Source organism: Lynx rufus, unplaced genomic scaffold (assembly GCF_022079265.1).
Source record: "Lynx rufus isolate CCGP_SWC_20201006 ecotype Redwood Valley unplaced genomic scaffold, mLynRuf1.p SCAF_21, whole genome shotgun sequence".
Lineage (NCBI taxonomy): Eukaryota > Metazoa > Chordata > Mammalia > Carnivora > Felidae > Lynx > Lynx rufus.
Window position 1 is genome coordinate 16,152,377 of NW_025814836.1, and position 26,124 is coordinate 16,178,500.

The window sequence follows — 26,124 nt, forward strand, 5'->3', positions numbered from 1 at the left end:
TTTCTTTTCTTTCTTTCTTTCTTTGTTTCTATTGTAAGTTGTTGGGCCAAGGCTCGTTATGATTTGGGAAGCAAAGAAGGTGGTGGAAAGAACAGCTAGTCAGATGTCAGAAGGCCTAGGTTTTATCCCAGTTCTGCTATGGGATCTTGAGCAAACCGCTTCTCCCTGTGGGTGTTGGTCCCTTGATAATAAAATTAATGGTTTGGACACTTTAGTTGGGATCATACCTTTCGTTTATCGAGTTACCTGACAGCATTCCAGACATCTGCACAAAAAGTCTGCAGGGTGGGTGTAATGTTGTCAACTGTGCAAATACAATCACTAGACTTCAGTGACTCATCTGATGCCAGACAGTGAAGATGGAGATATGGGTCCAAAACCCATCCACATACCTCCCAAATTGATAACCTCCACTCTTGATCGACTGAGTCTTAGAGAGAACATTTGGAAGCAGCTGAGTTAATATCAGTTCACAAGACCCGAGTTCTATCAGTAGGTCAGTTTCTAACTCCAAGGTCCTAGACGAGTGTATCATCTCATTGCCAGCCACCTTCACAGCGGAACTTTCATTCTCGGTTCTCAGAGAATTCAAGGTTAACTCTTCTAAAACACAGATACAAGAAAAACTAAAACTGAGCAAATTCTGTTATCCTTTTACCTAAAAGTAGAGGCGAGAAGTAATTCATTTCTCTGGACACAATAGGTAAACGCTGGTCCCAAACATGAACTTCACACTACTGTTTTATGGCACCCACCAAGCACTAGGTTTCACTAGTGTGTGTGAAGCAATTTGTTCAATGAAAAATGTGATCATAAGTAAATTGAGGTGGGAATGTGAATGGGTCTAGTCACTGTGGAAAGCCGTGTGGAGGATCCTCAAAAGATTAAACACAGAACTACCATATGACCCAGCAACTCCATTTCTGGGAATATATCCAACAAAAACACCAACTTGAAAAGATACCAGTACCATGATGTTCATAATAGCATTACATACGAGAGCCAAGACATGGAAACAAACTAAGTGCCCGTTGATGGGTAAATGGACAACAAAATTTGTATATATATGTGCATACATTATATATGTATATGTATACACACATGCACAGACACACACACGCAGTGGAATATTATTCAGCCATAAAAATTTAGGTAATCCTACCGTTTTTGACATGTATAGACCTTGAAGGCATTATGCTAAGTGAAATAAGCCAGGTAGAGAAGGAGAAATAATATGTGATTCCACTTATATGGGAAACAAACAACCAAACCCATAGAAAAAGAGGTCAGACTTGTGGTTACCAGATGCAGAGGGTAGGGGAACAGGGAATTAGAGAAAGGGGGTCAAAAGATAACAATTTCCAATTATAAGGTAAGTCAGTCCTAGGGCCGTAACATACAACACGATGACTATAGCAAACACTGCCGTATGACGTACGAGGAAGTTGTTGAGAGACTAATCCTAAGAGTTCCTCATCATGAGATTCTTTTTTCCTTTATTCTTCTTTCTTTTCTTTTTATTGTATCAAAATGAGAAGATGGATGTTGGCTGACCCTGTCATGGTAATCATTTCACAAGATATATGTAAATCAAGCCACCACACTTCAAACTTATTCAGTGATGCATACCAATTATTTCTCAGTAAACCTAGAAAAAAAAAAAAAACAGCTGTCGATTAATTGAATCAAGAGGGTATAGACTCTGAGCAAAAGACGGCCAAGATATTTAAATATTTGCAGTTATCCAGGAAATTATTCTTTCCTAATATATATAATTATTCTTTCCTAATACAAATACAAAGTCTATAGTGCCACAGATTTATTTCTTTTCAAAAACTATGAACGATGATCACGTTCTTTTGTAAAATGTGGGTGAGTAAATCTGATAAAGACAATCTTTCTTTGGGACTTTAGACAATCAATATCTTGGATAAAGTCTGCATATCTGAATTAATAAACTGAAATACCAATAAAATGTCATCACAGGCTCACAATGTACATAATGAAACCTTACTACGTTAGGAAATGTTACTTTAGTTGGTGTGCAGATTAAACAAGGCTGAAAAGGCATTTAGCTTTGTTTTATAGTTTGCCAAGCAAAGGGATAATATAAACAAAATTTCAGAGGGAAATGTTTAAGCAACTTAAAATAATTATTTTCAAGCATTATAATAGCTTTCATTTGCATAAAAAGAATTAAATTCTGATTTAAAAAACTTCTGTATTCATTAAATCAAGGATGCATTGTTAGAATTTAGGATTATTATTACTGCATTTTTGTAAAGTATTAAAACTGTATTTCATTTAAATATCCTACAATTCTGATTATTCACTAATTTACATAGAGAACCTTCCAGATCATCCAAAATAGTGATGTGGAATGACAAGAGGTAGACTATATTTTGCAAAACTAATTTGACAATGAAAAATGTACTAATTGAAATTATTAGACTGTGGTGTTTCAGACTGCTTCTGTTGAATTTTTCTGCCAAGGTAAACATAATTTCTGATGTTGAATAATATCTTTCTTAATACACTCATTAACAGGTGACATTCATTATTAATACTTTTTTAATTTTTTATGTTTATTTATTTATTTTGAGAGAGAGAGAGAGCATGCACGAGCAGGGAAAGGACGGAGAGAGAGAGAGAGAGAGAGAGAGAGAGAATCTTAAGCAGGCTCCATGCTATCAGCATAGAGCCCATGCAGGGCTCAATCCCACAAACCGTGAGATCATGACCTGAGCTGAAATCAAGAGTCAGATGCTTAACCAACTGAGCCACAAGGGTGCCCCTCATCATTAATATTTCTATTTTAGGCATGAATTTTCACTTTCTAGATTTCCTTAAAATAAGTCGTATGTGCTTATGAGGAAGAAAGGAAGAAAAGGAAGGAAAGACAGAAGGTGGGAAGGAGGAAGGAAAAAAAAGAAGAAGAAAGAAAGAAAGAAAGAAAGAAAAGAAAGGAAGAAACAGAGAACTTAGCCTAAATTCTTAATGAAAAGTACATTTTCCTGGTGGGTTCCCAATAGCAAATCAAAATTCAATTCAGTATCTAATAAAATTATGAAAGTCTTTGCTAATGTAGAAACCAATTCTTCCATTTTTAGAGACATAAAAAATGAATATTCAATAATTATTTCTCTAAACTGTATTTCAAACAGTAAGTTACCATTACTTGGAGAAAACAAGAAAACTATTCTTGGTAGAGCTTGTGTCTCCTTATATAAAAAATAAATAAATAAAAATAAAAACATCAAAATTTCTTTAGTTCTTTACATGGTAAAAAAAAAAAAAAGGAAAGAAAGAAAAGTGCACAAAAAAAAATTCAGATCGTTGATTTATAAAACTACCACCCATATCAAGAAATAGAATGTTATCAACACCACAGAAGCCCCCATATATTGAATCCCAATAAATACCCACTGTATGTTCCCCAAAGATAACTATTTATTTTTTTAAGTAACACTTGTGTTTCTTTAGAGTTTATCACCCAAAGCAAACTGTTGCCTGTTTTATGAACCTCATGTTAATGGGCTCATATAGTACGTACTATTTTATACCTAACTTCTTTGATAAAAATTACATTTTTGTAATGTCTTCATGTTGAATGGAGCCATATTTTGTTCATTTTCATTACTTTGTGATATTACATTGTATGCATATATAGCAGGTGTGCAATTATACCATGATTTACCACTCTACTGTTGAAGAACCCTGATTGGAGCCGTTTGCAAACGTGGGCTTTTACAAAAATATTGCAATAAACATTTTTTTATGTGTCTCTTGTGTACGTAGGCATGGATTTATATTTTAGGATATGTCTTGGAGTAGAATTGCCAAATCATAGGATTTGCCTATCCTAACTTTAATAAATAGTGGTAAAAGGTTTTCCAAAATGGTTATTACAACTTAACTCTTACCAACAATGCGTGGGCGTTGTCTTTGCTCCGTGTCCTTTCTAATACTTGGTGTTATCTGCTTTTCACCATTCCAGTGGCTGTGTAATGGAATCCCATGCTCTTAATGAGTATTTTCCTGGTAACTAATGAGACTGGGAAGCTTCTCACACATTACTGGGCATTTGGAAGTCTCCAATCCAACTGGAATTAATTTTTATATATGCGCTAAGACCGGGATCACATTTCATTTCTTTCCATCTGGACATCCAATTACTTTGACGGCATTTATCGAAAAGACGGCCCTTTCTCTACTGTTCTGAAGCGCCATTTTTGTCACGAATCGTTTGCCATATACATATGGGTCTCCTCTTTATACTATCAGTGGTGGTGTCTAACCACCGACCTTTGCACCGATATTTTAATGTCTTACGTGCCATATAGTGCAATAATTCTCCCATTTGTTGTTCTTCTTTAAGTGTGTTTTGGCCCTTTGGAAGTATTGGCTTGTCAAGTTCCACTGAAAAACAAAACAAAATACAACTTGGTAGGGTTTTGAGTGGGATTGTATTGATTTGGGGTCAGTGACCCAGGCAGTTTAGGGACCATCAGAAGCTGAGCAATAGTGAAGACCCAGCCACTTCCAGTTCATCACTCTTTTTTTCTTTTTAACGTTTATTTAGTTTGAGAAACAGAGTGTGTGGGTAAGATAGGGGCAGAGAGAGAGATGGGGAGAGGGAGAGAATCCCAAGCCAGCTCAGCACTGTCAGCACAGACTCTGACTCAGGGCTCGAACTCGCAAACCGTGAGATCATGACCTGCGCCAAAATGGAGTGGGATACTTAACCGACTGAGCCACCCAGGAGCCCCTCCCGTTCATCCCTCTTTAAATTCTCTCGAAAGTGTCTCATAGTTGTGTAGAATTCCTAAACATCATACATTGGATTTATTCCAACGTTTTGAATCTTTTAATACATCTAGATTATATCTTGTAATAATTATTTTTCATTTTCTGTTTGTTGCTATAATATAGAAATGCAGTTTCTATATTGACCTTCCATTTAGCAAATGTGTTAAACTCATTAATTTTATTAAATCCTATCACTTATCCCAGGAAAATTGTCAAAACGCTAGGGAGCTTCCCACCTGCATCTGTGAAAAGGGGTCCCCGATGATGGCCTCAGCTCTCTGGGCTGCAGTCTCTGAGGTTCTGGCCCTCACTATCCTGTCAACTCCTTCAAGCAAACATTTCTTTTTTTTAAATATTATTTTTTTTCTTGCCCTCAGTAAAATGGTTGGTTTGAATTACCTAATCCTCCATTACTAAAATTAACCTCCAAGTTTCTTTATTTGACAAAACAGAATCCAAATGTAAATGCAGAAAGATTCTTCCCATTAAACTACTCTTCAGCTCTCCCTAGGTCTAAAAAGTTTATTAAATTAGAATTAGGAGATGGGGCGGGGGAGAATGAAGACTATTGTCAAACATGCTTTTAAAGTTAGTTTCTAGGGGCGCCTGGGTGGCGCAGTCGGTTAAGCGTCCGACTTCAGCCAGGTCACGATCTCGCGGTCCGTGAGTTCGAGCCCCGCGTCGGGCTCTGGGCTGATGGCTCAGAGCCTGGAGCCTGTTTCCGATTCTGTGTCTCCCTCTCTCTCTGCCCCTCCCCCATTCATGCTCTGTCTCTCTCTGTCCCAAAAATAAATAAACGTTAAAAAAAAAAATTTTAAGTTAGTTTCTATAATATTTGTAACTGGTTAAAGGAAAACTCATTACATAAGAGAAAACAATGCTTCCTCTTTCGTGACATAGGCATTATTTTAATTAACAAGAAGAAAACTACTATGTTAATGAAAACAGTAAATGCCAATCAATGAGGGCTTATGAGTTCTGAATTAAAACTGCCACTCTTATATATGGGTGTTAGTGCCAACGATTCAACAGCTATGTTTTTGGTTTTGGTTTTGACTTTGGTTTGTCTCTTTACCACCTTGGGCATGGAATTTGGTCTGATTTTTATTTCTTAAAAATATTCATTTTTATTGCTTGTAGTTGTACCAAAACACACATTGCTATTACATTAACAGCAGAATAGTACAATAATATGCATAAACACACTCAAGAGATTAGGAGGAATCCCACTATATTTATTTTCCTCGTGGCTTGGGTCATTTAATTCAGATTTTCAATGCCAGAAGGGCAATTCAATTTATGTGAATATTTCTGAGAAGGACAGTAATTACATAGCCAGATTTTACCTGAGAAAATATGTAGAAAATTCGATATGACCAGCTTTATCTAGATACACCTTGAGATGCTCAAAACACAGCTGGACTCTTTAGATAAAGCCAGGAGAGTAAATAGATAGTTTTAAGGGACATTTCATTATAGAGAAAGTAAGAAATTTTCAAAAGCCATTTTTTTTGCCATGCCCTACTGTTATAGAATGTGCCAAAGCTCTGAAATTAATTTTCAAAAGAATCATGATATAAACATTATTGACAAACAGGAGTCTGGTAGGCCTTTCATTTAAAGTCAAAGAAATTTTGATAAATTGCTTTGGGAGAAAGGAGCTGAAGAAATAAATACAAGCTGTATAAGGAGTAAAGAAGTGAGAAGTATAAAAAAGTGAGAAGTATAAAAAAGTGAGAAGGTAGAGGTGTAAAAGGACCGGTAAAGGGCTGATGTGCCTTAAAAAAATGGCTGGGTATCTTAAACAAGGTACCCAACTAGGGGAAGTTACGGGCAGATAATGACATCACTGAATCAGAGCTCACAGAGGTGAGGCGGTTGTGGAGGATGACCTGGGTCAAGATATGAGGAGGGGTGGAGGATGAGTGGGGGGACGACACAACCCTGGAGGTGAAGAGGTCAAAAAACTGAGATGTCATGGTGTGAATTATCCACTCGGAAATGGAAATAACCCAGGATCATGGCAGGGATATGGGGAGAAGGAAATATTTTGAGTCACGTGCCGACAGCTTTGATCAACAAGAGAAGACAACAAGAAAGCTGGAAGAAACAAACAAAAACAGGAAAGCTAGGAAGAGGGTATAACACTTAATAGCGTAAGGCTCAAAAAATAAGGAGTTAAGGTTTCAATTCCATTTTTTCCACAAAGGTGAAGAGTGATGGTGTAGAGTGGAAAGATATGTTTCTAATAAAATAAACAGTATCTGAAATTTAGGCAAAACATCCCAAAGTAAGCACTACTTGGGGAAGTGCTATCTGGTCAAAGACAGTTTCCTCAACAATAAGGCGATAGAAAAGATCCCTATTTTAACAACCTACTGACTTTCAAGAAAGCCACAAAAGCTGCCCCAATACCGACAGCAAGCAGGTCAATTGCATAACGTAAGTTTACCTCTTACGTCAGCAATAACACAAGAGAACCAATTTGATGTCATTGAACATATTTGCTGAATTAGATTTTCAAATGTCTGTTAGAGTCAGAAATATGTAAGTGGAAGTTTTATGTATGGAAACAAGCTGTATGTCCAGATGGGCCCCCACAGGGCAGAACTGCTTCGGCAAGATCCCATTCTTTCAACGATATTTATTAACACCCATCGCATTCCTGGCACTGGGCTAGGCACTGGGGATCCAAGTGTGTTGATACCCTAGTGGTGTTGGGGATAGTTCTTTGCTTTTTCAGGAGTCAATATTTCCAGTCCTTTTTCGGTCTCTCGGTGGGATATACCAAATTAGCATTTAGTAATTAGAAGAAAGGTTAATGAACCCGGAAGGAGTGGAAGTATTAAGGGGTCTTTCCTCTAATCCCGATGTCAGCAAGCTATGCCCCACCTGTCTTTGGCCAAGGAAGCCTAAAATGTTTACTATCTGGATTTTATAGCATAATTTTACCTACCCCTGATCTACCCCGTAGCAAAACCTGATGACATATACACGTTCCATATCTCTTGATTTCGGTCTCCTGAATTCGGGCAAGATTGCGTAAGTGGCGTCAACAGATTCTGGATTTGGTGATTTCCTTCACCAGTGTGCCAGAAACAAACTTTTTCTTTTTATTAGTCACCTAGTCATTCTTCGGCTACAGTAATGTCATTAGTGGTCATTTTTCTTTGGCAATTTAGATTTCATTAGATTTCCAGGCCAACTCTGTCTTTGAACTAAATAAGTATCCAATTCTCTCGAAGGACTTCTGTTAGATACTGCCTCTTGCAGACCGTGAATACTATAGTCTAACTTAGGGATTGGTGGATACTTTGTGTAGAGAGCTAAATAGTAAATATTTTGGGGTTTTCAGGCCTAATGATGTCTTTTGTAACCACTCCACTCTGTCAAAACCACTGAACCTTGTCACTGTAATGGGAAAGAAGATGTCGAAATTTGAAAATGAATGAGGCAGGCGTGTTCCAATAAAACTTTATTTATAAAAACGGGAGGTGAGCTGGATTTGGTCCCATGGGCCATGGTTTGTCAAACCCCGGTATCATCTGTTCTTATGTGTTCCAGCTCAAGTCTTATTAGTATCTGTTTTCATTTTCTACTATATCCACTTCACAAGTGAGGGAAATGTCATTGTCTCTCTTACCTCAGAATGAGTTGTATATTTGGGTAATCCAATCAATTGACTAATATAATTTGGGGGAGAAAAATGAACCCATAGGGTTGGCAGATACAAGTGGAACCCCAGACCTGCTTTTGAATTTTTCCAGTAACTCTAGTAAGCCTTAAATTTAATCCCAAAGAGGTGTGAGTGTTCAATTTCAGCCCTCAAGCAAGCAACTCCTCCTACCTGTATTTCCGGTTAGACTCTTACTGGAGAGCATCACCTTGCAAATCTGAGGATGCCACCTTCTACGTGGAAACCAGGGCTGGTCACCATGCCCCTGAGTGTTGCTCCCTTTGGGTAACGACTCTAAATGTGTAAGCAAATGGGTCACCCGACTAAAATGAGGTCAATAAAATCTTCTGAGGCACGTTCCTTTTTTGATGGATGAACTGAAATGAAACCCATTTCAGAGCAGAATAATGAATTCTGTGTTTCCAATCACTGAGGGTGAAACTATAACAGATAGCATTCTGCCCCACTGTCTGTGAGATCTAACTCGTCAGAGGTCATAACAGATATACCCTATTAACTAATGAAGGCCAGACGACACTGCCTTAATAAAACTGAAATGTCACTTTGGGTTGGAATTGATTTTCTTACTTGAGGACCTTTGAGGCTTGCAAATCAGAATTGCCTTGTATTCTCACGTCCGAAGGAGGTCGACTTTCCCAGGGTTAGCTTAAAAAATGCAGATTGATGGGAAAGGTTTGTGTTGGGTCAGTATGGAATGGCCTTCTCTTGGGGGCTTGAATTATTCATAAGCATCCATGTGTTTTGTGTTTCTTGCTTAACACTGTGGAAGGTGGGGGCAGGAGGCGAATGTAGCCAGCTGCAAACATAGATTCCTTCTAGAATGAGGTTAGCAGTTAGAGAAGGCGGGGGGTGGACAAGGGTGGAGCCTGGATCTAATTTTACAGGAATCTGAACCAATAAACCTTGAAACTAAGCAACTGGCCAACAGCTGAGGGTATCCAAGTTTTATGTTACCTACGGTTCATTTTTGACGAGCTGTGTACTCTTTAAGCAAAGGCCAAAAAAAAAAAAAAAACAAAAAAAACAAGCCGTAAAACCAACTGTCTATCTTCTGATTGTACATATAGCTATTTGGGGCTGCCTCTTATAATGGCTTCGCGGTGGGCTGGCTCCTGTTGATGGGGAAATGTGCGACTGGTGTATGAATATAAGACTCAGAAGAGCTAGGTTCTGCCTCGGGCTTCTCTCCCTCTTTTAGGTCTGTAGGTCTAAGCATGTCACCTAGCATTTCTGAGCTGCTAAATTCTGATTCTGATTCTATAAAATGAAGCTCCATAGAATGAAGCTCTGCAGGCCTTTTCAATGGTTTTCAAGTTTGGGAAGATACAGAACACTTGTCTTCAAACAAAGCATTCCCTGCAAGTCATAGGGGAAACACAGAAGATACCTAGGACTGGTGGGGAGGGCTGCACAGGACAGAAGATGATGAAGCTTTCACTTTCCCAACTTGGTAGGATTGGTCTAGGTATTTCCCCTGATCCCATTCCCCCAAATATCAAAGATGGGAAGTCAGGAGAGAGTCACAACCCACTCTTCCTCCAATTCCCCCATCAGCCATCACGCTTACAGTCCCCCCATCCTTTCTCCCGCGGTTCACAAACTCCAGATCTTCGTAAAATTCCTCAGCTGAAAATCTGGGAGTGGTCTTGTCTTCACAGGAGACCCAGAGTGAACCACACTGAAAAGGTCCTGTTTTGGGGGGCTACCTCCTGACTTCAGAGGAATCCTGTGCATGTATACTATTTTTGAGAGCAGTTGGGGAAGGAGGGAATGAATAATGGTGAAAAACGAAGAGAAGAAAAGATCCTTGGATTCATGCTATTGTGTTGGACCTGGAGGGCCAAACTCGGGTCTTAATCTGGAGGGAGAACGAGACACATACAGTTACACCAACATCTGAGGGCCTGAAGCAAAGTTCCAGCACCTGTATTTTCCTTACCAAATAAATGCTTGTAAGGAACCAGCTGGCACCCCCCTACAGCTAATAGTCACCTTATTATCGTGGAAATGTATTCTCGTGTCCCGGTGGAGTTGTCCTTTGTCGTCTGTGCCTTTATTTGGTTCTCAGCCCCGGACAATAAGCAAGCTATATATTTTTTTCCTGATGAAAAGAAAATATGCCACCTTTTACCAGAATGAAACCTTCTTATGGAGAAACAGTCCAAGAAAAACATCCAGGGAAAACCCTGCTTCGGCCTCAATGCTAAAAATCTATGACCTTAATGCTAAATGCAAAAAGGTGATTTTTAAAGCCGAAAAAGACATGTCTAAAGTTCATTTTTTTTTCTTGCTGTGAATTAAGGCTCTGAGGACAGTGACCTTAAAAGGGTAACATTCCTTTAAAAAGGGAAAGAAATCGTGCCTGCCCTCAAGATAGCCACTGAATGGACAAAATATGCATTGATTATGCATGCAATTACTCAAAAGTTTGTTATTTTACAAAATTGAATTCTTTCCTGCTGAAGTCCAATGCTGAGTAATTAAATACAGACTGTGCTTAATTTTGTCACAGAACAAATAGCAGAGGTTATGGAAAGTGTTACGGCTTCACAGTCATTAATATTCCACTGGGGTTGGAATAGATTAGCAAACAAACAACACAGCAGGTTAGGGCTGTGCGAATCTATTCAAACCCCACATAATGAATGTGAAGAGTGATCTGAATGTCTAATACCAGTCACTCGGCAGAAAGAGAAAATGTCTCGTGCTCCTTCCCAAGGCTTCGAAAGAGCTGTTTATTTGGCAAAATTTGCCTCACTTACTATTATAATCAGACCTCCTGAAATAAATTGCTAATAGTTGTCAAGCTAAGTGCACTCCGGTTTTGTTTTGTTTTGTTTTTTTCTCTAGAAAATTTCTAAATTTCCCAAGCTGTCCCAAGACTTCCTATTCGGTAGCTCTTTCAAGGACAAGGATTCAGAGCAGATTCCAGCCCGGGGAGATTCAGATGTGCGTCCGTTTTTGCTCTTTTCTACACTCTCCTACCGGGACCCACAATCTTCCACCCGTCTTGAAATCAATGACCAGATGTGGTTACTTTCACTTTCTAGCAGAGACGATGGGGTACACAGCCATTTATGTGACTTTTTTACCGACGTTTTTAGGGAAAGACAATCCAGAGAAGGAGTTGCACACCAAGGGATCAAAGAGAAATTTTCCGATTCAAAGACGGAGGAGCAGCGTCTACCTGGGACTCTGGATGGTGGGAGCAGGGAATCAAAAAATGAAACGTAGGGAAAGAGAGCCCAGAAAATAGCAAATCTGATCGTGACCTCTGGTGGAGAGGGGCAAAGCGAGATGAAGTGTTACAGAATCAAAGGGCCAGGGAAGGAAGCCGCAAGTATGTGGAGATCCCATAGCGTTTCTCCTGCAGTGTCAGGAGACATGACTCTCCAAGACTATGATGGCGTCCCGATGGCACAAAAATAAAACAGATTTATCGGGAATTCACCGAAGATCCTCTGAAGGGGCTCGATGACTGTCATCATTTTCTACTAGATCAAAGCTGTGACACGACCCTGGCGTGGGAATACAGACAGCAAGAAAAGCCAGAATGTAGGTGACAAAGGTTTCTTTCAAAGCAAACATCACCCATTTTTAATGTTTCCCACGCTGCCATCTTGGCGTTACCAAGGAAAAACAGTAAAAGCTTTGTCCTACGTCTACAGAACTATAGCAGCAAGTAAAGAGTTCATGATATGATGAAAATAGCAATACTAAAATGTAATAATTTTAAGAGAGGAGATGAGGGGAAAGAAGGAAAACCGTGTTGAGTTTCCTGTACGTCCGATCCACCGGACGGCACAAATGGAAACTGGTTTCAAATCCATATGTTACTGGCTCTCACTGCTTCCTGCCCCTACAAAGAACTCCATTCCCGATAAAGCCTCCCGTCTGCCACCAAGGGAATGTCTCCCATGTGCTCATGTATGTACCCATCAGCATCCATGGAGCGTCCCAAGAGAACTCACATCTCGGCTGGGTGCCATGCTACTGCCATCCGTTGAACACTGCCAATGGTTGGGTCTGCTACACTTGACAATGCTACCACTAGCCCTAAGAAATGTCTACCACCTCCCTCCACACGTTTCAGAATTCCATTGGAGGAAGCTGCAGTTTCTGTCACCTCCACCCCAATACCACTCCACTGCATCAGACCCCTATGGTGCCCAAGCTGGGTGGTGGTCTAGAGGAAAATCTTGACCATTCCCCTTTATATTCTGATATGACAGTATTGGCTCACTCTGACTTCCATATCTGTGGTGCAACAGCATTGCCAGTTTTTATTTTGAACGTTTTTGTTCTTGTGATGAAAACAAGACGCCTTCTCTGTGGCAAAGCTGGACTCTCACTGAAGTGTTATTCATCGCTCGGCACGGCAGCACTCTGGTCCTCCCCTTCCAGCTATCCGGTTGTGCCTGACCCCCTCTTTCCTTGAAGTAAGGTCTTTACTAGAAGACTCTCGTGCAAACAGATACCTGATGGACCTGCCTCACGAGCCCAGCCAACCCGCCCAGCCTGGCTCAGATGTCAAGAAAATGTACACCCAACAAGAAATCCCACTACAAATACTAGGAAAATCTCCCCACATCCATTTAGCGTGTTTACTTTTAAAAGAATATGTTCACATCATTTTCTCTTAATCCTGTTGCATTGAAACACGGCACAGAGTTGTAATCACTGGAACATTCTTTTTCTAGAGACCTAGCCTCTTAGAATGTCTCTGAACACCTGAGCAAATAGAATTGAGTGACAAAGCAAGAACTAATCAGCAATCTTGGGCTTTTAAAATGCAGCCGATAGTCTGTTGTGAAATCATTACCCTGTTGATATTGAAGGATATTTCTCTTTTTTTTCTGCAGGGTGAAAACACTAAAATCCTCATCCAATTGGGCCACAGTAGGGCTGACAGCAAGGAGAGAAAAACTCTGATCACCAGGACGTATTGTTGTTACTCTATCACCACACTCATCACGTTGGATTATAATTTCTTTCTGACTCATCTCTGTTCCCCACCAGCTCAAAACTCCTGTCCGTCTTGTTCACATGGTACCCTCAGCGCCTTGCCAAGCCTGACACGTAGGCTATTCACGTAAATATTTTTGAATAAGTGACGTTAATATCTCCTGAGGTTTGAGTTATAAGAATCTTATCTATTTTTGTTTTACTCTTGTTTTCTCTCTGCCCTCTTGCTTCTGTCTGAAGCTTAGAAAAAGTGGGTGTCAAATAAATAGCTGACCATTGAATTTTGTTTGATTTCTCTGGATAGGACACAGGTTAAGAAGAAAAAAGTGCCTTACTTTCCCATTGGATTGACAATATGAAGATGCTCATATACTTTACATAGGGAGCTACAGTTCCTCAACAAGATACACTTTCAGAATCCTGGAGGGGCGCCTGGGTGGCTCAATCGGTTGAGTGTCCGACTTCAACTCAGGTCATGATCTCACGGTCTGTGAGTTCGAGCCCCGCGTTGGGCTCTGTGCTTGGCAGCTCAGAGCCTGGAGCCTGTTTCAGATTCTGTGTTTCCCTCTCTCTCTGCCTCTCCCCTGCTCATGCCCTGTCTCTCTCTCTCTCTGTGTCAAAAATAAATAAACATAAAAAAATAACAATAAATAAATTTAAAAAAAGAATCCTGGAACAAGAAGCTTAATTACCATGGCTTCAATATTTAATATTAACTATGAAATATAAATTGGATAAGTTTTGCCTTTATCAAAAAGGTTGATAGTTTTTTTTTAATGTTGTATTTATTTTTGAGAGAGCGAGACAGAGACAGAGAATGAGTGGGAGAGGGGCAGGGGCAAAGAGAGAGGGAGACACAGAATCTGAAGCAGGCTCCAGGCTCTGAGCTGTCAGCACAGAGCCCGATGCGGGGCTCGAACCCATGAGCCGCGAGATCATGACCTGAGCTGAAGTTGGATGCTTAACTGACTGAGCCACCCAGGCACCCCAAAGATTGATAGTTTCTGAGTATGTTAAGCTAGGGTGCTGCTCAACCCTCTGTCTCCAAAATCAAAGTGATACACTCATCTAATCATTGGGGTGCTTTCGGAGAAAAATGACTGGTTAGGATAAAGCTATAAAATTCATCAAGGAGGAAATGTCCTTTGCAAATTAACAGGATGGCTCGCCTGCCAGGTGGATGCTCTGTCCATCGTGGGAGTCAGTCTCCAGGGTCCAATTCTTCTGAGTAGCCTGTGAAGAGTACATAGGCCATCGATTAAGATGGCACTCCACCATGATGCCCGGGAGCAGCGGTTGGCCCCTCCTCATATCTTTCTGCCTTCAAAACTGTCGTCCACTTTGGGCAATGCCTTGTGCCTTTCTCTACATCACATGTAAAACCTGATGCCACACTAATCTCTGATGCCTCAGTTTCCTCTGGAAAGTATAGTGCTTGCACTCAAATTTCCCCCCTTATGATCTAAATTTGTGACACTGCATTAAATCTGTCCTCAGAAAGTCTCTTCCTTTGCTTAATTAGTGAAATCAGGCTCTACAAGTCTATGATTTCTTCCAATATTGAAATGAGTGTCCTATCAGAACAGCCTCTGCCAATGTCTCGCCCGTATCTGTCAAAACCTCCATTTCATTTGTCGGGGTGAGTTCTGAATGAGAGTTTGGAAATCTCCGCGGCCGCAGATGCTGACGTCCGGGAGCATCAGGGAATCGAGATCCCACGGGAACATCCACAACCCAGGATTCAAGGGTTGGTGTATAAATTCCCCAGCCTGCCTGTCCTTAGACTGGGCGTATTCGACCCCTTGTATGCTACACCATTTTCCAGACTTTGCTTTCAGAGTCAAATACGAATCGCCCATGGAGGCAGCTGGCTTACTAGGGCACACTCTCTTTCCTGTGTCCCTACCCCACTCTCTGCACAGCCCAGATGGACTACTTGTACTGAAATCCCGTCTTGGGGCTTGTGGGGGAAACCTGAACTACGATACACGTAGATATCAAACTAAATTGAAAGTACTGTTTCAGGTATTTGAGTTGTTTCTTTATGTTTTCTTCTTTTAACATCCAGAGAATAGATAGACGAAGTATCAACATCCTGGCAGGTGTCTGCACGAATTGGATGTTATTACTTGGCTGCCTTCCCCGCAGAGTAAACAGCTCAACATGCCAGTGCATAAAACTTTATAACCCTGTGGTTGTCTCATGCACCTAGCAAAGGGTTCGGTGTGTATTCACATCACAGAATACACACAATTGCGCTGCACAATTCGGGAAACCCTCAGAGAAGCCATGGTTTGTGATTAACAAACACAGCAAAGGTAGCCCTGAGTTCCCAAATAGGTGGGGAGAAACACAAAGCCAAGAGAAATGTCCAGAAGTTAAAGGTAATGAAAGAAAGCATCCTTTAATTTTGTGAAAATAACAATCCCAGGACCTTAAATGTAATTGAGTGCTATTTTATGCTTATAATTTACACACTTGGTCAAAATGGTAAGATTGGTCAATATGATACCATCCAAATACTAGCCACCTGTAGAGTTTGAGCACTTGTAACTGGTTTGAAAAGAGATGAACTACAGCTAAATACACATCTGGTTTTAAAGACTTTGTATAACAATAATAGTAATAATAATGATAATGATAATAAAGGTAAGAGATCTCATTAGTGATTTTTACATTGATTACATGTTCGAAGTATAATATTTTGGAAATGGGGTAAATAAAATATATTATTATAATTGATTTCACCCATTTACTTTTACTTTTTGATGTGGCTGCTAAATAACTTATAATTACTTATGTGGCTCACATTCTATTTCTATTATACGATGATGGTCCAAATTACGCTGTGATAACAGATAAACTCTGAATCCTTGGTAGTAGGTTATATCGAATGGTCACTGTTTTAGTGTTTATTTATTTATTTTGAGAGAGTGTGTGTGCTCATGGGAGCGGGGGAGGGGGAGAGAAAGAGAGAGAGAGGGAGAGAGAGAGAGAGAGAGAGAGAGAGAATCCCAAGCAGGACCCAGACTTTTAGATGGACTGTCATTTGGATCACAGACATTAATTTTCTCTTTTGTCCAGAAGGGACAGAGCATCTTGGGGGAATTCCTCCCCAGCACAAAATGTCTTGTATCAGAAGGGACATGCCTCACTCTATTCATAGCCCACTGTCAGAACTTGTCACAAGACTCCAACTGCATAGGAGATCAGAGAAATGTCACCCTCCAACGTACTAGATGAGTCAGAGTGGATACAAAAGAGCACCCTGGGTGTCTCCCACAATGTGTAAAGCTTGGCGATGTCTAAATTTACAACGCCATTCACTCCAGTCAAGAGTACATCATGTAGGGGGCAAGACAGATGATGTTATCATGGTTTCCACCTTGAAAAGCATGACTTGCTACATTGCCAAGGGGCTGCCCTGCCAGGTGAGTTAAAGGACCTGAGACTGAGGACATGGGCACAGAACTGATGCACTGGAAGTACAGCAAACGAACCTGCCTCGCTGCCTAATTTCTTCTAGCAGTGTCCTGTGCTTTGACGTGTATCTCAGGTGAATAAAGTGAGATCGCGTGTCACCTAGTGAAGGCCAGTCAGCGGCCCTGAAAGAACATGCAGAGTGGACTCACCACACTCGAAAATCTCACGATCAGGGAGACTCTGTTGGAACGCCAAGAGTGGTTCTGCCTCTCGGGAACAAGGTCATATGGAAACGGAACTCCGACATACTAATTTAAGGTGGAAACACGGCCATTCTCAGACAAGACTCACATACTCGTTCTCTTATTATAAGGAGAAACTATGAAATGGAAAATCATTGTTCCTTGGAAAAACGGAAGCTCAAGTAAGGAATATCAGCTTATCTCAACGATTGCCACTCAAGTAAGGAGGCTTGAGGAATCCCCACATTTTCAAACTAAAAAAAAAAAAAACAAAAAAAACAAAAAAACAAAGAAAAAGAAAAAAAAATTTTTAAACAAAAAAAATTTTAAATTAATTAAAAACACATATGTATAGACACAAATCTGTGTCTGGGGAGAGGCTTTCAACATGGCGCTGAGAGTAGGTCAGTATAATCCTCCATTGCATTGGCTCTGGGTATGTTTGGAGAGACAGATATATCAAGGACAAGTAGGGTCACCACAATTTATGTTTATAAGTGAAACATATGGTCAATTACACTGCATGGTTCCAAAAATGACAGATAGCCTCCCTAAAAACCAATACACCCTCGGACGAAGTGCAACCGTACCTGATATTCCATTCGTTTAATATTTGTGGAAGATTACAGTTGAAGGTATCTTAGGGGTCTAATTCCACATTCAACTTTTTGAGTTAAATATTGCCTTAACCATAAGAGACTCTTCAGGACTGAAAACAAACTGAGGGTTGATGGGAGGTGGGAGAGAGGGAAAGTGGGTGATGGGCACGGAGGAGGGCACTTGTTGGGATGAGCACTGGGTGTTGTACGGAAACCAATCTGACAATAAATTATATTTTTAAAAGATTGTCTTTTATAGGCTTTCCAATTTAAAAATGCAGATGATACCAAGACAGGTAGCAAATCAAGACAATTGCATTCTAATATCAATCAATGAACACCTAGGTCCAGAAAATCTAAGTTGCATGAAGTGGGTAATGCCTCAGGAAAGAGATAGCAAATACAATCCAGATGGGGAAATAAGATGAATGATGAGTCATAAAAAGGACTTGGATAGGCTTTATAATTTTATTCAGTGTTTGTTCTTTGCAAAATATGACTACAAATAAGTTTTAAGACCCTTAAGAGTGAAGTTATACTTTTATACTTCTTTATGGTTCCCTCAGTCTCTCATAGTATGTTATAAAGATGGGAGAGATTCAATAAAGATTTATTCATTCAATAATTACCACGTTTTTTTAACCACTTTTTTATAGCGCCACCTATCTGTCAGTTGCTATACCAGATTATAAATGTGCATCACAAACAAGAAAGCTTTTCTGCCTTCAAAGAGTTCATGGTCTATATGGGGTTTCCAAACAATAAAATATGGCGTTAGAACTCAATATAAATACAAGAGCAAAGTATGAAAATCAGCTGTTTTTCTACTTGCTACCAATAAATAATCTAAACATAAAATAAAGGAAAAATTTTATTTACAATAATATCAAAAATAATAAAATACTTGGGAGTAAATTTATCCACAGAAGTGTAAGATCCATACTCTGAAAATTATAAAGCATGTTGGAAGGAGTTAAAGATCCAAATAAATGGAAAGATGCCTCATGTTCATGAATCAAATGACTTAGTATTGTCAAGATGGCAATACCACTCAGATTTATTTACAGAGTCACCCTAATCCCTGTTGCAGATGGCTTCCTTGCAGAAATTGAAAAACGATCCTAAAACTCATCTGGAAATGTAAAGTATACAAAATGGCCAAAACAATCTTGAAAAAGAAAAACAAAGTTGGAAAACTCACACTTCCAGATTTCAGAAGTTGCTACAAAACCACAGGAATCAAGCAAGTCTGGTGCTGGCACAAGGTAGACACAGAGATCAAAGGAACAGAATTGAGAGTCTGGACATAAAACCTCTCACTTATAGTCAATTTCTTTTTGACAAGTTCGGCAATTTAATGAGGTAAAGTAGAGTCTTTTCACAAATGGTGCTGAGACAGCTGGATATCTACATGCAAAAGAATGGTGTTGAACCCCTAACTCACACCATATAGAAAAATTAATACAAAATGGATCATAGAGGGCCACCTGGGTGGCTCAGTCAGTTAAGCATCCAACTCTTGATTCTGGCTCAGGTTGTGATCTTGTGCTCCTGGGATTAGCCCTGTCAGACTCTGTGCTGAGTGTGGAGCTTGCCTGGGATTCTCTCTCTCCCTCTGCCCTTCCCACCTTCGTGCTCTCAATCTCTCTCTCTCTCAAAATAGAGTTTAAAAAAAAAACATTTGTAAATGTCATACCTAAAAGCATAAGACTCTTAGAAGAAAACATAGGAGGGAATTTTCATGATCTTGGCTTAGGTAATAAATTCTTAGAACACCAAAAGGCCAAACAACCACAATAACTACATATATATTATATATTATAAATTATAAAACTTATCATTTGAAGCATATAAAGTTATATGTGTTTTATATACTTATATGTAATTACATATTTTACATATTACTATAACATATATAATATATAAATATATATTTTATATGTAAAATATTGAATTTCATCATACTTTTAAAAATCATAGTTCATTGAAACATATCAAGAAAGTAAAAGTACAACATATAAAATGGGAGAATATATGTGAGACTATATTTGCAAATTTTATGTGTGGTAAGGGATTTGTATCTATAATATACAAATAACTCCTACAACTCAACAACAGAAAGACAAATACTGTACTAACAATGGGTAAAGATCTGAATGGCCATTTCTCCAAATAAGATATCCAATGGCCAATAAGCAGGAAAAGGTGCTTAATGTCACAAGCCATTAAGGAAATGCAAATATAAACTGCAATGAGACACCATTTCACAGTCATTAGGATGGCTAAACGAAAAAGACTGATAAGGGGCGCCTGGGCGGCTCAGTCGGTTAAGCGTCTGACTTCGGCTCAGGTCACGATCTCATGGTTCATGGGTTCAAGCCCCGCATCAGGCTCTGTGCTGACAGCTCAGAGCCTGGAGCCTGTTTCAGATTCTGTGTCTCCCTCTCTCTCTGCCCCTCCCCCACTTGTACTCTGTCTCCCTCTGTCTCAAAAATAAACATTTAAAAAAATTTAAAAAACAAAAACAAAAACAAAAAGACAGATAATAACAAGTGTTGACAAAACTAGGGAGAAATTGGAACTCTCATACATTGCTGGTAAAAATGTAAAGTAAGGCAACCACAATTTTTCTGAGATAAAGAGACAGAGAGAGATAGAGCATGAGCAGAAGAGGGGCAGACGATGAGGGAGAGAGCAAACCTTAAGCAGGCTCCATGCTCAGTGTGGAGCCCGATGTGGGGCTCAATCCCACGACCTTGGGATCCTGACCTGAGCTGAAACCGAGAGTCAGACGTTTAGCCAACTGAGCTACCCAGGTGCCCCAAAGGCTACCACTTTGAAAAACCAGTCTGCCAACTCCTCAGAAAGTTAAACATAAAATTACCATATGATCCACTACAGATATATACCCAAGAGAATTGAAACTGTATTTCTACTCAAAGCCTTATACGTGAATGTTCACAGAAGCAACTATTCATAATAAATAAGAAAAATAGAAACAGCTTAAACATTCATCAGCTGATAAAAATGGATTAACAAAATGTTGTATAGCCACATGATGGACTATTATTTAGCCACAAAAAGGGAATGAAGTTCTGATACGTGCTACAGCACAGATGAATCTTTGAAGCATTATGCTAAGCCAACGAAGCCAGTCCCAAAGAACCGCAAATTGTATCATTCCATTTAAATTGTTTTAATGTTTATTTATTTTTGAGAGAGTGAGAGAGACAGAAGTGTGAGCAAGGGAGGGGCACGGAGAGAGGGAGACACAGAATCCGAAGAAGGCTCCAGGCTCTAAGCTGTCAGTACAGAGCCCAATGTGGGGCTCAAACTCATGAACGGTGAGATTATGACCTGAGACGAAGTCAGACACTTAACTGATTGAGCCATCCAGGCACCCCGGTATCATTCCACTTAAAGGAAATGTCTACAATGGGCAATTCAGGGCAGCTAGAAAATATATTAATGGCCACCAGAGGCTGGTCGTGGGAGGAAAGACAGAATGAAGAATGACCGAAAAAAGGGTACAAACCTTTTGGGGGTGATTAACATGTTCTGGAATTAGGAGTGGTTTGTCCACAATTCTGCATATATACTAAAAACCACTGAATAATACACTTGAAAAGGGTGAACTTATGTGACTGCAAAGCAATTTAGACAACCTACACATTCTAAGGAAATAGTCCCCATAAGGCTGCCCTTATTTCACACACCAGATGCAAATTTGGAGGTTCCCCAGGGCCATCTTCGTTTCAGACCAGCTGGCGACAAAGGACAGGATTTCCCATGACCCTCCTCAGGTTTGATAATTCACAAGAATGACTCACAGAGCTCAGCAAAGCACTGAAGCAGTCTGCAAGATTTCCAGAAGTGAAATTTCTGGGGTCCTCGGGAATGTGTTGCCAGAGTGTCGCCGGTCAGAGAAGCTCACCCATGCTTTAGCGTCCAGAGCTTTTGTTGAGGCTTGACTGTGTGGGCGTGATTGACTGAATCATGGCCCGCCTGCTTGAAGTCAATTTCTAGGCCTTCTTCCTGGCCAAAGGTAGGCCGATCCTATCAGGTAGTGCAAAGCCCCAACTCTCTCGTCACTTGGTTGGTCTTTCTGGCATGACTGAGTGTCATCTTAGCATAACTTAGCATCCCCCTTAGCACAAACTATCAGATGTGACCCAAATGACCCGCACTGGATAGCAGAGAAACTCTTATCCCTCAGGAAATTAAAAGGAATTAGAAATGACCTGCCAGGCCTCCCAGAATAAAATTCAGTCCTCTCTTTAGGAGAGGCCAAATTTCTTACTACACAGAATTGTATCTCAATAAAGCTGTTGTTTAAAAAAAGATAGAGAGGGGCGCCTGGGTGGCTCAGTCGGTTAAGTGTCCTACTTCAGCCCAGGTCACGATCTCGCCGTCCGTGAGTTCGAGCCCCGCATCAGGCTCTGGGCTGATGGCTCAGAGCCTGGAGCCTGCTTCCCATTCTGTGTCCCCCCCTCTCTCTGCCCCTCCCCTGTTCATGCTCTGCCTCTCTCTGTCTCAAAAATAAATAAAAAATGTAAAAAAAAAAAATTTTTTTTTTCAAATAAAAAAAGATAGAGAGAAAACACTGGGGGCTCCTGGGTGGCTCAGTCAGTTAAGCGCCTGACTCAGGTCATGATCTCATGGTTTGTGGGTTTGAGCCCCACGTCGGGCTCTGTGCTGACAGATCAGAGACTGGAACCTGTTTCGGATTCTGTGTCTCCCTCTCTCTCTGCCCCTCCCTTGCTCGTGCTGTCTTTCTCTGTCTCTCAAAAATAAATAAACATTACAAAAAAATTTTCTAATAAAAAAAATAAAGAGAACATTGAATTCCAATCCATGACAAATACACCCTATCAAATGGATATAGAAATTCAATTCAATTAAATCATTTTAGCAGGATTATTTGGAAGGACAATATATGTACATTATTGCTATTAAAATAATTCCCAAATAAAGGAAATTTTAAACCGCTGGCAATAAAAAAGAAAAAGACCGTGGAAATAAGCAAAGACAACTGTGGATCAAGAGGCGCTTTCACTGCAGGAACAATATCAAGAGGAGCTTCTAGCACAGCACTGGCTTCAGGAAGTTTCCATGGGGTCCAGCGGTGAATTGTCAACAATAAACACAGCAAAGTAATGGAATCCTTGAAGTTGCTATAACCAGACTAGACCTCAAGGTCAAGAAATAGAGTGGATAATATAAGTTAGTTCTGGGATCCAGGCTGATGAGCTAAAGCAGCTTAAGTGTCCACACCTGACAGAGGATTTGTCCCAGAGTCCAGCTCTTCACCTGAAGAAGTCGCCCCCAGATATTCAAAGAAAAGAGAACGCAGAGGGCACTGCTCAGAGCCACCCTGAAACCTACATCCACAATGAATCCGCTTGGAACAACCATCTGGCCCCAACGGCATTGATTTCGTTGGTTGCAATCCTCGTTTATCCTCACAAATAAGCTATGTGAGGAGAACCCCATGGCTCGTGGTTTGGAATAGACGCTTCTCAAGGACAGAACTCAAGACAGATTCCAGTTAGAAAGTTAGGAGCCACGTCAACCTCATGCATGGCCAGGAACCGAAAAGGAATGAGGAACACGTGAAACGGATACCTTTGACCTACTCCTGAATGGAATTCACGTCTCCTTGAGAAGTCTCGTTTGCTTTCACGAGTTAATATCCAGAGGAAAATCAGTTTCTAGCAGAGCCCTATTTTTAATGTCATGGCAAAGCAAAGTTGTAAATCAGAAAAAAAAAAAAAATCTTACCTGAATAAACTTGTTATTATAAAATTCATTTATTGGGGGCGCCTGGGTGGCTCAGTCGGTTGAGCGTCCGACTTCTGCTCAGGTCATGATCTCACGGTCTGTGAGTTCGAGCCCCGCGATGGCCTCTGTGCTGACAGCTCGGAGCCTGGAACCTGCTTCGGATTCTGTGTTTCCCTCTCTCTCTCTGACCCTCCCCCGTTCATGCTCTGTCTCTCTCTGTCTCAAAAATAAATAAACATTAAAAAAAATTAATAAAAAAATTCATTTATCAATTGATCAATTTCAGTCATCCACAATATACCTTCAGACACCTGCTAATCATGTATTTATTCATTCATACAACAGGTATTTGTATGCTTACTGGGATCAAGCATCACTTTAGTCCCCGGTGATTCAGAAGCAAACAAATTGAATAGAGCGAGCCTTGCATTCGGAGATATTACACGTTAGAAGGAACACAGGTAATGAATACACTGAAATGCACGTAAGAACATAGATATGTACACAGGAAAGATAATTCATACAGCGGCAAGTACATGAAAGAAGAGAAGGAAATACTATTAAGGGTGTGTGTGGAGGGGCACATCTCCAGTTTTGATATGTTAGATCAGAGAAAGCCTCGCTAAGGCGGTGACATTTGGATGACATTTTGCATGGAAGACAGCCAGGCAAAATCTGGAGGAAGAAAGTTCCAGGCAGAGAAAACATCAAGTATAACAGGCCAGAGGTAGATATATGCTGGGGGTTTTGAAAAAGCAAGACAAGGGGACAGCATGGCAATCAGATGGCAATATACAAAGCACCTCACAGGCCACAGGGAGTGGGGTCGATTGAATTCTAAATGTCACGTCCTGGGCCATATGGATGACACAGTCACTCTCGGCTCTCCTGAGTCTTCCAGTCTGGACTGTGAGGTGAAAACACTAAACACGTAGTCACAAAAGTAAAAATAGAACTACAGATTGGGACATGCTGCAGAGAAAGACTTTGGCTCACTGTGGGGTTTTAGAACCAGAGAATCTGATTTAATTGGGGGCTAAGGAGGGCTTCTTGGAGAAAATAACCATTAAGGAGAAATTTGAAGGGGAGTTGTATAACCATTTATATTAAATCTATTATTTTAAGCATATATGAATAAATAAAGAGATGGAGGGAGAGAGAGAGACGGGGGGGAGAGAGAGAGAGAGAGAGAGAGAGAGAGAATGAAAGAGATTAGATATATTCATAGGATTCATTCACTTTAATTAAAATGATAAAATAGTGACCCTAATGAGGCTTCTGATGAAAAGAATGACAAATTTTCAGTCAAACAGAATATACCCCATCAGACATGAAAATTTTATTATCTTTGCAATGACAGATTGATTCACTATACAGGACTTCATAATATTTGAAATTAGGAACGTGGCATTAAAGTTCACGAACTGATTACTGTAATTACAGTTCATTTGATCTTGATTGCTTTTGTAGGGACTCCTGATTAAATCTGTCTGCCCTTGTAATTCCTAAAGCGTGTTTCTTGCAAAGCTGAAAATTTCTGGGGATAATAATTCAGTGTTTCCCTTCCTTTCTTCCCACACCGTATGGTGAGGGTTGTTTTCATCATAAATGTACATTTCTAAAAACTCCGAACTGTTACAGTCCTTTATGATTTGCAGAGATTTTCACTCATGGTGTTCAGAGACTCGAAACAACTTGGGGACAGCAAGCATTACTAATTCAAGTTACAGCTGAGGAGATTGAAGACCACCAAGGTGAAGTGAACTGGCCTACCCCACATAACCCTTTCTATGCTATTTTCTATTCTTCAAATTGCCGGAGAGCGCGAGGATGTGGGACCCTCACGGGTAGGAAGTCATGTATGTATTCTTCACTGACTGGGTAATGCATGTTAGAGTCACAAAGGACAGCAGGAAAACAAAGGACAAATTCCCATTGAAATGCAGCCATCTTTTGGTCACACATACACACATGAACATGCGCGCGCGCGCGCACACACACACACACACACACATTTTCTGAGCTCTTAGCCTATGCCTTAGACCTAGGATCCTGGCAGGCAAATAATGAGTCAGTATCTGCTCCGTGGGGCATGGGAAGAGGCTGGAGAGTAGAAGGAATTTGTTCTTCCACAGGCATTAATCTCTGAAGAAGACTTCTGTAGATCTAGAGCCCCAGTCCTTTACAAAATGACTTGGCCATGGGGGTTCAGTTAGAAGAGCGAGCTTCAAAGAATTCCCAGGAAACTAAGACCACCAGTGAGGGGGCACTGGATAGTATCTGCTATTTGGGAAGACTCGGGCGTGGGAAGGCTGGGACCCCAGGAGGCTAGGAATGTAGGGACAAACCCAGAAAAGGTAATGGTGAACCTTAATTGGTCTCAACCAGAGACCTGTCAAAAGGGTTGGCATCTCAAAAGACAAACTTCCTTCCCAGACAAGATCCATAGGGTAAAAAAATTCAGTCGCAGGGAGCCTGCTGACCTAGTATGTAGTGATTCACTGACACTGAAAGCTAAGGTGATGGCATGTTTGTGCTTTCCTTCTAAGCCCCTCACTTCTCCAGGGGGAGAGGGGGTGTCATCATAAGACACATCCAGGCCTGAGGA